Source organism: Ambystoma mexicanum, chromosome 1q (genome assembly GCF_040938575.1).
Source record: "Ambystoma mexicanum isolate Mex_15411 chromosome 1q, UKY_AmexF1_1, whole genome shotgun sequence".
NCBI classification, from domain to species: Eukaryota; Metazoa; Chordata; class Amphibia; order Caudata; family Ambystomatidae; genus Ambystoma; species Ambystoma mexicanum.
This window is the reverse complement of record NC_090922.1, coordinates 1249555754-1249568795: the sequence shown is the minus strand read 5'-3', so window position 1 is coordinate 1249568795 and position 13042 is coordinate 1249555754.

Here is a 13042-nt window from a genome sequence, read left to right as displayed (position 1 = left end):
CAGAACGCATGAACTGGACATAAAGATATATCAATAAGGGTTTCCATTCAGTATCCCAGACTAGGCATTGACTTAGCTGTAGTGTTGAATTGAATCCTCTTACAGGACGATTGTACTTGCCCTGTGAGAAAATACAAAAACAGGTAATCTCCTGTTATCATGACTCATTAATGGAGGGCCACCCTGGCATTACCAAAACCATGGAAAAGGTCAAAAGACATTTCTGGTGGCCATCATGGAAGAAGGACATTGGAGACTTTGTAATCTCCTGCGGTGTGTGTGCTCAGAATAAAAGCCAGAAGGAGAAACCAGCCGGCCTCTTACACCCGCTTGACATCCCTCCCTGTCCATGGCATACCCTGTCCATGGATTTCATCACTGACTTACCTCCGTGCTCAGGGTATAATACCATTTTAGTAGTCGTGGATCTATTCTCCAAGATGGCTCACTTCATTCCCCTAAAGGGCCTACCTTCAGCTTCAGTGTTAGCCCGAGAATTCCTAGAAAACATTGTTAGGTTACACGGTTTTCCCTCGGTTTTGCTCTCCGATAGAGGAAGTCAATTCATCTCCCACTTTTGGCGAAGTTGCTGTCGCTTAGCCCAGATTGATGTGAGACTTTCAACTAGTCACCATCCCCAAACTGACGGACAAACCGAGAGGACAAATCAAACTCTGGAGCAATATTTACGTTGCATGCTCCAACAAACTGAAAACCCTTGGAAGGACATCCTTTGGATCGCTGAATATGCTTATAACAATTCGATCCATTCTGGAACCGGGAAGACTCCCTTCTTCCTGTTATACGGAACCCATCCTAGGACCTCTAACCTGGATCCTCCCCAAAAACTCGAAACACCTGCTGTGGATCACTTGCACTCGGTGATCACTCATGCTTTTAAAGAAGCCACTGCCCATCTGCAAAGAGCTAAAGCACTACACAAAAAAGGAGCGGATCTACACCGTAAAGAGGCCCCTCACTACTCTGTGGGAGATCAGGTCTGGTTATCCACTAAGCACCTGCCTCTAAAAGGACCACGCACTTTCATCCCGAGATACCTAGGACCCTATCTCATCTCTGCCATAATTAATCCGGTGGCTGTCAAATTGGAATTGCCTTCTCATATGAAAATACATCCAGTATTCCATGTCTCCCTACTAAAACCAGTACAACCAGAAACCCGATTGACCAAACTCCCAGAACCTGTTCTAGTGGATGGAGAACTTGAGTTCGAAGAAAAGAACATCCTAGACTCCAAAATCTCCAAATCTAAGTTATACTACCTGGTTGATTGGAAAGGATACGGCCCCCAGGAAAGGTCTTGGGAACCCTCAGAACATGTCCATGCACCTCGTCTGGTCAAGAAATTCCATCTAAATCACCCCGACAAGCCAAAACCCCCGGAGAAGACGCGCTTGGGAGGGGCCTTGAGGGGGGGTGCTGTCATGATCACTGCTTCCAAGGGGCTAGGACCAGCCCAACGTCCTTGGAAACAGGCCTCTAACCTTCATCCTAGGCACCAGCCGGTCCCCATTGGGACCTTTTGGACCTTGTCCTGGCGCCGGTGGCACCAGGCTCATCAAAATCACTGGTCCCGGCACTGAAAGCGCCGGGCTCATAACATGTATAAAGATGCTTGGGTGGACTTACCTGCAGCAGACCATGCTGCTTACTTACCAGCCATATGGGAATCCTCTACGAGCCGGGACTAGTTTCTTACCTGGGTGGGGCAGGCTCCACTCCCTGGATACAACACTGGAACTCTTCTAGAACAGGAACTCTTTTCTTTCCTGGGCGAGGCAGTGGAGGAAGACGCCTCATCGCTCCAAGGCTATTTAAACCACATCCGATTGATGCAACATGCTTCGCGTTATTCTGCATCTGCAGCAGAACGCTCACCGTGTCGGTTCCAGTCTTCATTTTTCCGATCCTGAACCTGTGAGAACAAAAGCTTACCTTTCTTGTATCCAGCCTTCAGAAGCACCTGCAAAGACAAAGAAACAACAGGTTAGCACAGCAACCTTCACTCGCAGCGCTTTCCTCACCTGATCCATCGGCAGTTACCAACTCTTCGCGCTGCTCCTCCGCCATTATAAAAGCCTGTGAAGACAAAAGCATAATTATTCCTGTGGGGAATTTACTTACCGGCACCCCTCGAATTCCGGTTTTCTTCAACGCTGCATTCCTGCACCTGAAAGAGAAAAGGAGAGACATTAGGCAGGCTATTTACTCACGCGCCATCGCGCCCTCCACAATTAGGCGCCTGCAAATACCCCGGCGTTTTCCAGAGTCTCTTCAGCATCCGAACTCATACCTGCAAAAGAAAAGAGACAGTTGGAGTGCATTTCGAAAGCAGGCAACAGGCACTTACTTACGCACTCCCAAGCCCTTCATTCCTATGCGCTGGCTCGAACTCCGGCTCTCTTCAAACCACCATCTTCGGCCTCAAGAGCCCTGCAAGACAAAAGGCACCATTTGAAAAGAACATTATACAGAGCCCTATTCCATACTAACGTGCCCACGCACCTAAAGACTGTAAGGACATTCAAGGTGCCCCGAAACTCACCGTTCGTGCAGTTAACGACGGTTAGCAATCCTCTGAAGTCAAGAGGCCTACGCTTCAACCCAGTGAAGGAACGGGTAACGGCACCCTGCACCAGACGCAGATGGAGAGTCCAGCATTCACCTATCTAAGGTGAGCACGTTGACCTTGGGGCTCCACGGAAAAGTGAGAGGGGGAGAGAGAGAGACACCCGACAATCCCAGGTCATTAATCCCATATTCTTTCACCTGCAGACATCTTACTCTTCGAGTTAGACACACAGTGCGAAGAGGCCCAGCCCCGGAAGCCAATCGAGTCCTGCACTTCACTTTTCAAGATACAGTTACCACCCTGCCAAGACCAGCGCCTCCGTGGGAATCAGGTGAGCGTTACAGGTGCCAGTCACTGCTGGGTGGGTGGGGGTGCAGGGGGACATGAGTCGGGGCTTGCTGGCAGGTGCCCGTCACTGCTGGGTGGGTGGGTGTGCAGGGGACATGAGTCAGGGCCTGCTGCCAGGTGCCCGTCACTGCTGGGTGGGTGGGTGTGCAGGGGGACATGAGTCGGGGCCTGCTGGCAGGTGCCCGTCACTGCTGGGTGGTTGGGGGTGCAGGGGAACATGAGTTGAGGCATGCTGGCAGGTGCCCGTCACAGCTGGGGGTGGGGGTGCAGGGGGACATGAGTCGGGGCCTGCTGGCAGGTGCCCGTCACTGCTGGGTGGGTGTGGGTGCAGGGGTACATGAGTCGGGGCCTGCTGCCAGGTGCCCGTCACTGCTGGGTGGGTGGGGGTGCAAGGGAACATGAGTCAGGGCCTGCTGGCAGGTGCCCGTCACTGCTGGGTGGGTGGGGGTGCAGGATGACATGTTTCGGGGACGGCTGGTAGGTGCCCGTCACTGCTGGGTGGGTGGGGGTACAAGGGGACATGAGTCGGGGCCTGCTGGCAGGTGCCCGTCACTGCTGGGGGGTGGGGGTGCAGGGGGACATGAGTCAGGGCCTGCTGGCAGGTGCCCGTCACTGCTGGGTGGGGGTGCAGGGGGACATGAGTCGGGGCCTGCTGGCAGGTGCCCGTCACTGCTGGCCGGTTGGGGGTGCAGGGGGACATGTGTCGGGGCCTGCTGGCAGGTGCCCGTCACTGCTGGGTGGGTGGGGTGCAGGGGGACATGAGTCGGGGCCTGCTGGCAGGTGCCCGTCACTCCTGGGTGGGTGGGGGTGCAGGGGAACATGAGTCGGGGCCTGCTGGCAGGTGCCCGTCAATGCTGGGCGGCCGGGGGTGCAGGGGGACATGTGTCGGGGCCTGCTGGCAGGTGCCCATCACTGCTGGGTGGGTGGCGGTGCAGGGGGACATGAGTCGGGGCCTGCTGGCAGGTGCCCATCACTGCTGGGGGGTGGGGTTGCAGGGGGACATGAGTCAGGGCCTGCTGGCAGGTGCCCTTCACTGCTGGGTGGGTGTGCTGGGGGACATGAGTCGGGGCCTGCTGGCAGGTGCCCGTCACTGCTGGGTGGGTGGGGGTGCAGGGGGACATGAGTCGGAGCCTGCTGGCAGGTGCCCGTAACTGCTGGGTGGGTGGTGGTGCAGAGGGACATGAGTCGGTGCCTGCTAGCAGGTGCCAGTCAATGTGGGCGGATGGGGGTGCAGGGGGACATGTGTCGGGGCCTGCTGGCAGGTGCCCGTCACTGCTGGGTGGGTGAGGGTGCAGGGGGACAGGAGTCGGTGCCTGCTGGCAGGTGCCCGTCACTGCTGGGCGGGTGGGGGTGCAGGGGAACATGAGTCGGGGCCTGCTGGCAGGTGCCCGTCACTGCTGGGTGGGTGGGGGTGCAGGGGGAAATGGGTCGGGGCCTGCTGGCAGGTGCCCGTCACTCCTGGGTGGGTGGGGGTGCAGGGGAACATGAGTCGGGGCCTGCTGGCAGGTGCCCGTCAATGCTAGGCGGCCGGGGGTGCAGGGGGACATGTGTCAGGGCCTGCTGGCAGGTGCCCGTCACTGCTGGGTGGGTGGGGGTGCAGGGGGACATGAGTCGGGGCCTGCTGGCAGGTGCCCGTCACTGCTGGGGGGTGGGGTTGCAGGGGGACATGAGTCGGGGCCTGCTGGCTGGTGCACTTCACTGCTGGGTGGGTGTGCAGGGGGACATGAGTCGGGGCCTGCTGGCAGGTGCCCGTCACTGCTGGGTCGGTGGGGGTGCAGGGGGACATGAGTCGGGGCCTGCTGGCAGGTGCCCGTCACTGCTGGGTGGGTGGTGGTCAGGAGGACATGAGTCGGTGCCTGCTGGCAGGTGCCCTTCACTGCTGGGTGGGTGTGCAGGGGGACATGAGTCGGGGCCTGCTGGCAGGTGCCCGTCACTGCTGGGTGGGTGGGGGTGCAGGGGGACATGAGTCGGGGCCTGCTGGCAGGTGCCCGTCACTGCTGGGTGGGTGGTGGTGCAGAGGGACATGAGTCGGTGCCTGCTGGCAGGTGCCGGTCAATGCTGGGTGGGTGGGGGTGCAGGGGGACATGTGTCAGGGCCTGCTGGCAGGTGCCCATCACTGCTGGGTGGGTGAGGGTGCAGGGGGACAGGAGTCGGGCCTGCTGGCAGGTGCCCGTCACTGCTGGGTGGGTGGGGGTGCAGGGGAACATGAGTCGGGGCCTGCTGGCAGGTGCCCGTCACTCCTGGGTGGGTGGGGGTGCAGGGGAACATGAGTCGGGGCCTGCTGGCAGGTGCCCGTCAATGCTGGGCGGCCAGGGGGTGCAGGGGGACATGTGTCGGGGCCTGCTGGTAGGTGCCCGTCACTGCTGGGTGGGTGGGGGTGCAGGGGGACATGAGTCGGGGAATGCTGGCAGGTGCCCATCACTGCTGGGGGTGGAGTTGCAGGGGGACATGAGTCGGGGCCTGCTGGCAGGTGCCCTTCACTGCTGGGTGGGTGTGCATGGGGACATGAGTCGGGGCCTGCTGGCAGGTGCCCGTCACTGCTGGGTGGGTGGGGGTGCAGGGGGACTTGAGTCGGGGCCTGCTGGCAGGTGCCCGTCACTGCTGGGTGGGTGGTGGTGCAGGGGGACATGAGTCGGTGCCTGCTGGCAGGTGCCCGTCAATGCTGGGTGGGTTGAGGTGCAGGGGGACATGTGTCGGGGCCTGCTGACAGGTGCCCATCACTGCTGGGCAGGTGGGGGTGCAGGGGGACAGGAGTCGGGGCCTGCTGGCAGGTGCCCCTCACTGCTGGGCAGGTGGGGGTGCAGGGGAACATGAGTCGGGGCCTGCTGGCAAGTGCCCGTCACTGCTGGTTGGGTGGGGGTGCAGACGGACATGAGTCGGGGCCTGCTGGCAGATGCCCGTCACTGCTCGTTGGGTGGGGGTGCAGGGGAACATGAGTCAGGGCCTGCTGGCAGGTGCCCGTCACTGCTGGGTGGGTGGGGGTGCAGGGTGACATGTGCCAGGGCCGGCAGGCAGGTGCCCGTCACTGCTGGGTGGGTGGGGGTGCATGGGGACATGAGTCGGGGCCTGCTGGCAGGTGCCCAACACTGCTTGGGGGTGGGGGTGCAGGGGGACATTAGTCGGGGCCTGCTGGCAGGTGCCCGTCACTGCTGGGTGGGTGGGGGTGCAGGGGGACATGAGTTGGGGCCTGCTTGCATGGCCCGTCACTGCTGGGTGGGTGGGGGTGCAGGAGGACATGAGTCGGTGCCTGCTGGCAGGTGCCCGTCACTGCTGGGTGGGTGGGGGTGCAGGGGGACATGAGTCTGGGCCTGCTGGCAGGTGCCCGTCAATGCTGGGCAGGTGGGGGTGCAGGGGGACATGTGTCGGGGCCTGCTGGCAGGTGCCTGTCACTGCTGGGCGGGTGGGGGTGCAGGGGGACAGGAGTCGGGGCCTGCTGGCAGGTGCCCGTCACTGCTGGGTGGGTGGGGGTGCAGGGGAACATGAGTCAGGGCCTGCTGGCAGGTGCCCGTCACTGCTGGCCGGGTGGGGGTGCAGGGGGACATGAGTTGGGGCCTGTTGGCAGGTGCCCGTCACTGCTGGGTGGGTGGGGGTACAGGGGAACATGAGTCGGGGCCTGCTGGCAGGTGCCCGTCACTGCTGGGTGGGTGGGGGTGCAGGGGGGCATGAGTCGGGGCCTGCTGGCAGTTACCCGTCACTGCTGGGTGGGTGGGGGTGCAGGGGAAAATGAGTCGGGCCTGCTGGCAGGTGCCCATCACAGCTAGGTAGGTGGGGATGCAGGGGGACATGTGTTGGGGGCCTGCTGGCAGGTGCCCGTCACTGCTGGGTGGGTGGGGGTGCAGGGGGACATGAGTCGGGGCCTGCTGGCAGGTGCCCGTCACTGCTGGGTGGGTGGGGGTGCGGGGGAACATGAGTCAGCGCCTGCTGGCTGGTGCCCCTCACTGCTGGGTGAGTGGGGGTGTGGGGGGACAGAAGTCAGGGCCTACTGGCAGGTGCCCGTCACTGCTGGGTGGGTGGGGGTGCAGGGGGACATGAGTTGGGGCCCGCTGGCAGGTGCCCATCACTGCTGGGTGGGTGGGGGTGCAGGGGGACATGAGTCGGGGCCTGCTGCCAGGTGCCCGTCACTGCTGGGTGGGTGGGGGTGCAGACGGACATGAGTCGGGGCCTGCTGGCAGATGCCCGTCACTGCTGGGTGGGTGGGGGTGCAGGGGAACATGAGTCGGGGCCTGCTGGCAGGTGCCCGTCACTGCTGGGTGGGTGGGGGTGCAGGGTGACATGTGTCAGGGCCGGCAGGTAGGTGCCCGTCACAGCTGGGTGGGTGGGGGTGCAGGGGGACATGAGTCGGGGCCTGCTGGCAGGTGCCCGACACTGCTTGGGGGTGGGGGTGCAGGGGGACATTAGTCGGGGCCTGCCTGCAGGTGTCCGTCACTGCTGGGTGGGTGGGGGTGCAGGGGGACATGAGTCGGGGCCTGCTGGCAGGTGCCCGTCACTGCTGGGTGGGTGGGGGTGCAGGGGGACATGAGGCGGGGCCTGCTGGCAGGTGCCCGTCACTGCTTGGTGGGTGGTGGTGCAGGGGGACATGAGTTGGTGCCTGCTGGCAGGTGCCCGTCAACGCTGGGCGGGTGGGGGTGCAGGGGGACATGTGTCGGGGCCTGCTGGCAGGTGCCCGTCACTGCTGGGCGGGTGGGGGTGCAGGGGGACAGGAGTCGGGGCCTGCTGGCAGGGGCCCGTCACTGCTGGGCGGGTGGGGGTGCAGGGGAACATGAGTCGGGGCCTGCTGGCAGGTGCCCGTCACTGCTGGGTGGGTGGGGGTGCAGGGGAACATGAGTCGGGGCCTGCTGGCAAGTGCCCGTCAATGCTGGGCGGGCGGGGGTGCAGGGGGACATGTGTCGGGGCCTGCTGGCAGGTGCCCGTCACTGCTGGGCGGGCGGGGGTGCAGGGGGACATGAGTCGGGCCTGCTGGCAGGTGCCCGTCACTTCTGGGGGGTGGGGGTGCAGGGGGACATGAGTCGGGGTCTGCTGGCAGGTGCCCGTCACTGCTGGGTGGGTGGGGGTGCAGGGGGACATGAGTCGGGGCCTGCTGGCAGGTGCCCGTCACTGCTGGGTGGGTGGGGGTACAGGGGGACATGAGTCGGGGCCTGCTGGCAGGTGCCCGTCACTTCTGGGGGGTGGGGGTGCAGGGGGACATGAGTCGGGGCCTGCTGGCAGGTGCCCGTCACTGCTGGGTGGGTGGGGGTGCAGGGGGACATGAGTCGGGGCCTGCTGGCAGGTGCCCGTCACTGCTGGGTGGGTGGGGGTACAGGGGGACATGAGTCGGGGCCTGCTGGCAGGTGCCCGTTACTGCTGGGTGGGTGGTGGTGCAGGGGGACATGAGTCGGGGCCTGCTGGCAGGTGCCCGTCACTGCTGGGTGGGTGGTGGTGCAGGGGGACATGAGTCGGGGCCTGCTGGCAGGTGCCCGTCACTGCTGGGTGGGTGGGGGTGCAGGAGGACATGAGTCGGGGCCTGCTTGCAGGTGCCCGTCAATGCTGGGCGGGTGGGGGTGCAGGGGGACATGTGTCGGGGCCTGCTGGCAGGTGCCCGTCACTGCTGGGTGGGTGGGGGTGCAGGGGGACAGGAGTCTGTGCCTGCTGGCAGGTGCCCGTCACTGCTGGGCGGGTGGGTGTGCAGGGGAACATGGGTCGGGGCCTGCTGGCAGGTGCCCGTCACTGGTGGGTGGGTGGAGGTGCATGGGGACATGAGTCGGGGCCTGCTGGCAGGTGCCTGTCACTGCTGGGTGGGTGGGGGTTCAGGGGAACATGAGTCGGGGCCTGCTGGCAGGTGCCCGTCACAGCTAGGTGGGTGGGGGTGCAGGGGGACATGTGTTGGGGCCTGCTGGCAGGTGCCCGTCACTGCTGGGTGGGTGGGGGTGCAGGAGGACATGAGTCGGGGCCTGCTGGCAGGTGCCCGTCACTGCTGGGTGGGTGGGGGTGCGGGCGGACATGAGTCGGCGCCTGCTGGCAGGTGCTCGTCACTGCTGGGTGAGTGGGGGTGCGGGGGGACATGAGTCGGGGCCTGCTGGCAGGTGCCCATCACTGCTGGGTGGGTGGGGGTACAGGGGACATGAGTCGGTGCTCACTGGTGCATGGTGACATGTGGGCTGGCTGGGGGCATGCCCAGGGTGGATGGGCTACCTGCGGGGCATGTCCAAGGTGGATGGGATGCCTGCGGGGCATGGCCAGGGGTGCAGGGTAGTCCCCTGTGGTGTGGGCTGCCTGCAGGGCCTGGGGAGGGGGGAGAGGGCACACCTGGTAGGACCCACACTGCCAATTTGCGTGTGAAACTCCACGCGCACCCCTCAGAATACACATACCCCCGGTCGCCCAGCGAAATCACGTGTGAAACTCCCCTCGCACCCCCAGAAATACACGTACCCCACTCGCAAAAGGCCTATCACATGATTAACTTCCCACACACCCCCAAAATACACTTACCCCGCTCACACAAGGCCTATCACGTGTGATACTCCCTGCGCATCCCCAGTAATACACGTACCCCGCTCGCACAAGGCCTATCGCGTGTATAACTTCCCGCGCACCCCCAAAATACACGTACCCTGCTCGCACAAGGCCTATCGCGTGAGATACTCCCAGCGCACCCCCAGTAATACACGTACCCCGCTCGCCCAGCGAAATCGCATGTGAAACTGCACGTGTACCCCTCAGAATACACGTACCCCACTTGCACAAGGCCTATCACGTGTATAACTTCCCGCGCACCCCCAAAATACACTTACCCCGCTCGCCCAAGGCCTATCGCGTGTGAAACTCCCCACACACACACACCCCCAAGATACACGTACCCCGCTCACACAAGGCCTATCACGTGTGATACTCCCCGCGCACCCCTCAGAATGCACATACACCGCTCGCACAAGGCCTATCGCGTGTGAAACTTCCCGCGCACCCCCCAAATGCACTGTACCGGCCCTGTGAACTGGTGCAGGGTTAGCGTGGCCCTTTGCACTGCATTGGGGATTTCAATGCCTTATCCTTGCGCAAGGGGCGTTCTTGGGGGCGTAACTGGCGTTGCGGGATGTTCTCTGCATCAGCGCTCAAAATGGCTTTGATATTCCATGAATATGCGTTGCACCAGAATGCTGTTTAGCGCACACGGCTGGGCACGCTGGCGCACGCTACCTCTCTGCGCTGCTCGTGTGCGCTGCCTCTACGCTGAAATCTATGAATTACCCTCTTAGGCTCCAGTCTCAGATTTACTGGTAGAATATTCTATTTGCCAGCTGCTGCTGTCGGGAAGGCTTTACCCATTCCGTTGGAGCACTTGTGTGGTGCGACGGCCACAATACCCAAGGCTGCAAATCTTAGTGCTTGGCCTGGTACATAAAAGTTGATCTTAGAGCTTTCCTGTAGAGACATTTGTGGACCAAGATCAGGCCCTTAAACTGTACTCTGTCTTCTACTTTCAGCCAATGCAGTTCCCTTCTGGGTCTGATACTGTGCTCGGATTTTGATTTTTGTTTAATTATCCTAACTGCATTGTTCTGGATATGTTGATATTTGGCAACACAGTGTTTACTTTCTCCCAACATGAGTGCATTTCCATAATCCAAGCATGATAGAATGGTCGCTCTTGCCATAATGGCACAGTTTTCGCCGCTCAAAAAGGGTCTAATGGCTTTCAGTAGCCTAAGGTACTAGGAGCAGTTTTTTCTGACGTAATGAGCTTGAGCATCAGTACATCATCCCCAGAGTTTGAACTTTTCCCAGTACCTGGATGTGGGTATCTTTAATCAAGAAGGACTCATATTTCAGGGATAGCTTTGCCCTGGCTTGATGAGTTCCAAAGACCATGAACTCGGTTTTCTTGCTGTTCAGGCACATCCAGTTTTGGTCCATCCAACATTCAACTGTGTTGTATAAAGTTGTTACAATTTTACTTTCCTTCTTATAGTCCCCGCTTAACTCCACCGCTAGCTGAGTATCGTCAGCGTAATTGCTGAAAAAGATGTTGATATGATCCAGAACTAGGCACAGGAACCTCAGATAGAGGTTAAAAAGTAATGGTGATATACTAGCTCCTTGTGGGATGCCACAGAGAATGTCCTTTTCAAAAGAGAATTTGTCAACCCAGTGCACTCTTGATTTCCTATTTGTTAGAAAAGAGGTTATCCAACGGATTGCCTCCTCAGAGCAGTTAGCTGTTTTCTCTAAGGTCTGTTTAAGGAGATCATGGTCCAGGAGATCAAAGGCAGCGCTCATCTCGAAAGAAGAATGAGAAGCACTGTTCTACCCTTATCCATTATACTCAAAAATGTTGTCTGAAGGTCAAGCATAGCTGTCTCTGTACTATGGGCAGCACGGAAGCCGGATTGTTGTTGATGTAATGACTTGTAGGGTTCAACATGTGCCTGCAGTTGCATCGCAGCTGCTTTGTCCATGACTTTCAATGTGAAGTTACAATTGGTTATAGGCCTTAAGTTGCCTGGGTCTCTTTGGTCAAGGTTGGGCTTTTTTACCAGAGAGTGATAGTTACTTTCTTTATGCTGTTGCGAAAGATTTGATCGCAAAAGGATGCATTGATTATCGTTATGAGGATGGGCGCGAAAATGTCAATATACTCCAAGATTATTTTGGGTGGCAAGATATTCTCTGCACGTGAGGTGGGCTTCATTGAAGATAACACTTTCACCATATCCTCTGTAGTGATCTCTTTAAAACTGAAAGAGTCCACACTATTAGCATTGATCTCAATGGGTAGGTCGCTTCTGGCCTTATTGGTTTGCGCTTTCATTATTAACTCCCTGGCACTCAAATTCTTGTTGAAAATGGCTGTGTGAGCTCTATCACATGTCAGGTTTCTTGACCCACGTTTGAATCATTATGCCAAAACATTTGGTGCCGTGGGCTTAGAAAATCCAAGATGGCCGAAAAACCCACATTTGCGCCAGAATCCAGGAAAACCGCGCAGTTTTTGCGCGCACCAAAATGGTTGCCTGACCTGCCACTCACCAGTGCGAGCGTGAGGGGCCAGAAGCGCCATGAGTGAAACGTGGTGCCAAAGGAAAAACAGCAGTACCTGTTAGCTCAAAAAGCGCTTTGAAATCACCTTTGTTTCTCTAAATGCAAGCTCAAAATGCCTATTTCAAACATTGCAAGATATTAAAAAATCTTACTGAACACCAGCAGACGTCTGGTAGAATGAAGTCTTGTGTGCATACCAAATCTGGAAAGATGAAGAGCCTAAAATAATGTTCATAACAAAACTGTCTGAGCTGTGGATGTCAGCAGCTTAAGTGAAATTGGACTTAAAGCCACTAAAATCGAAATGTTTAAAATACATGTGTGATTTACTTTGGAGTGTCACATAGGTTGCAACTATTTAAATGTCATAGTTTTGAACTTAGAATCGGTGTTCTAGCTGCATGTGTCAAAATTGTAAGTTTGATTTGAATGAAGAGAAATGGGAACAAAAGTGGCATTTGGCTGAAGCCTGGCTTAAAGAGATTGAATTCTGCCCGGCAACTACCCCCGACAGGAGTTGAAACTTGCCCAGCAACTGCATTCACAGGCCTGGCCTGTCTTCTCCTGCCCCCACCAAAAGGAGATTACACCTCTCTGATTGAATTAGGAGAGGGGTACCTGAGACTGCAGGAAACAGAACAATCAACTTTCCTTGGCTCAGGCAAATGCTAAATGAGGGGGTCGTAAATGGCTTCCTCCCGGAAGGAAATGGGAGGGGCACTGCCTCTGTGAGCCAGCCGAGCTTGGAGGCGGGGACAGACAGAAATTCCCCCATGTGCTTTGGAACCTAAACCACACCCCTCTAGGCCAGAGCATAATTTTAAAAAGAGGGATAATTCATAGTACCAAATTGTCAAAATTATATCAATAATATCATTATTCCTGTGATTTTTCTGTGCACATTTTAAGAGGTGTTAGGATTCTGTGGTATGTTCTGGGGGGTAGTAGCGGAAAATAGGGTATTACTCCAAATGTCTGTATGTTAAAAATCTGACAATTCATCATCTGATGCCCATATTCCTTGCGCTCATTTGTGTAAGATTTGATGAAAAACCAATATGGCGAAACGTACTAAAAAGCGCAAAA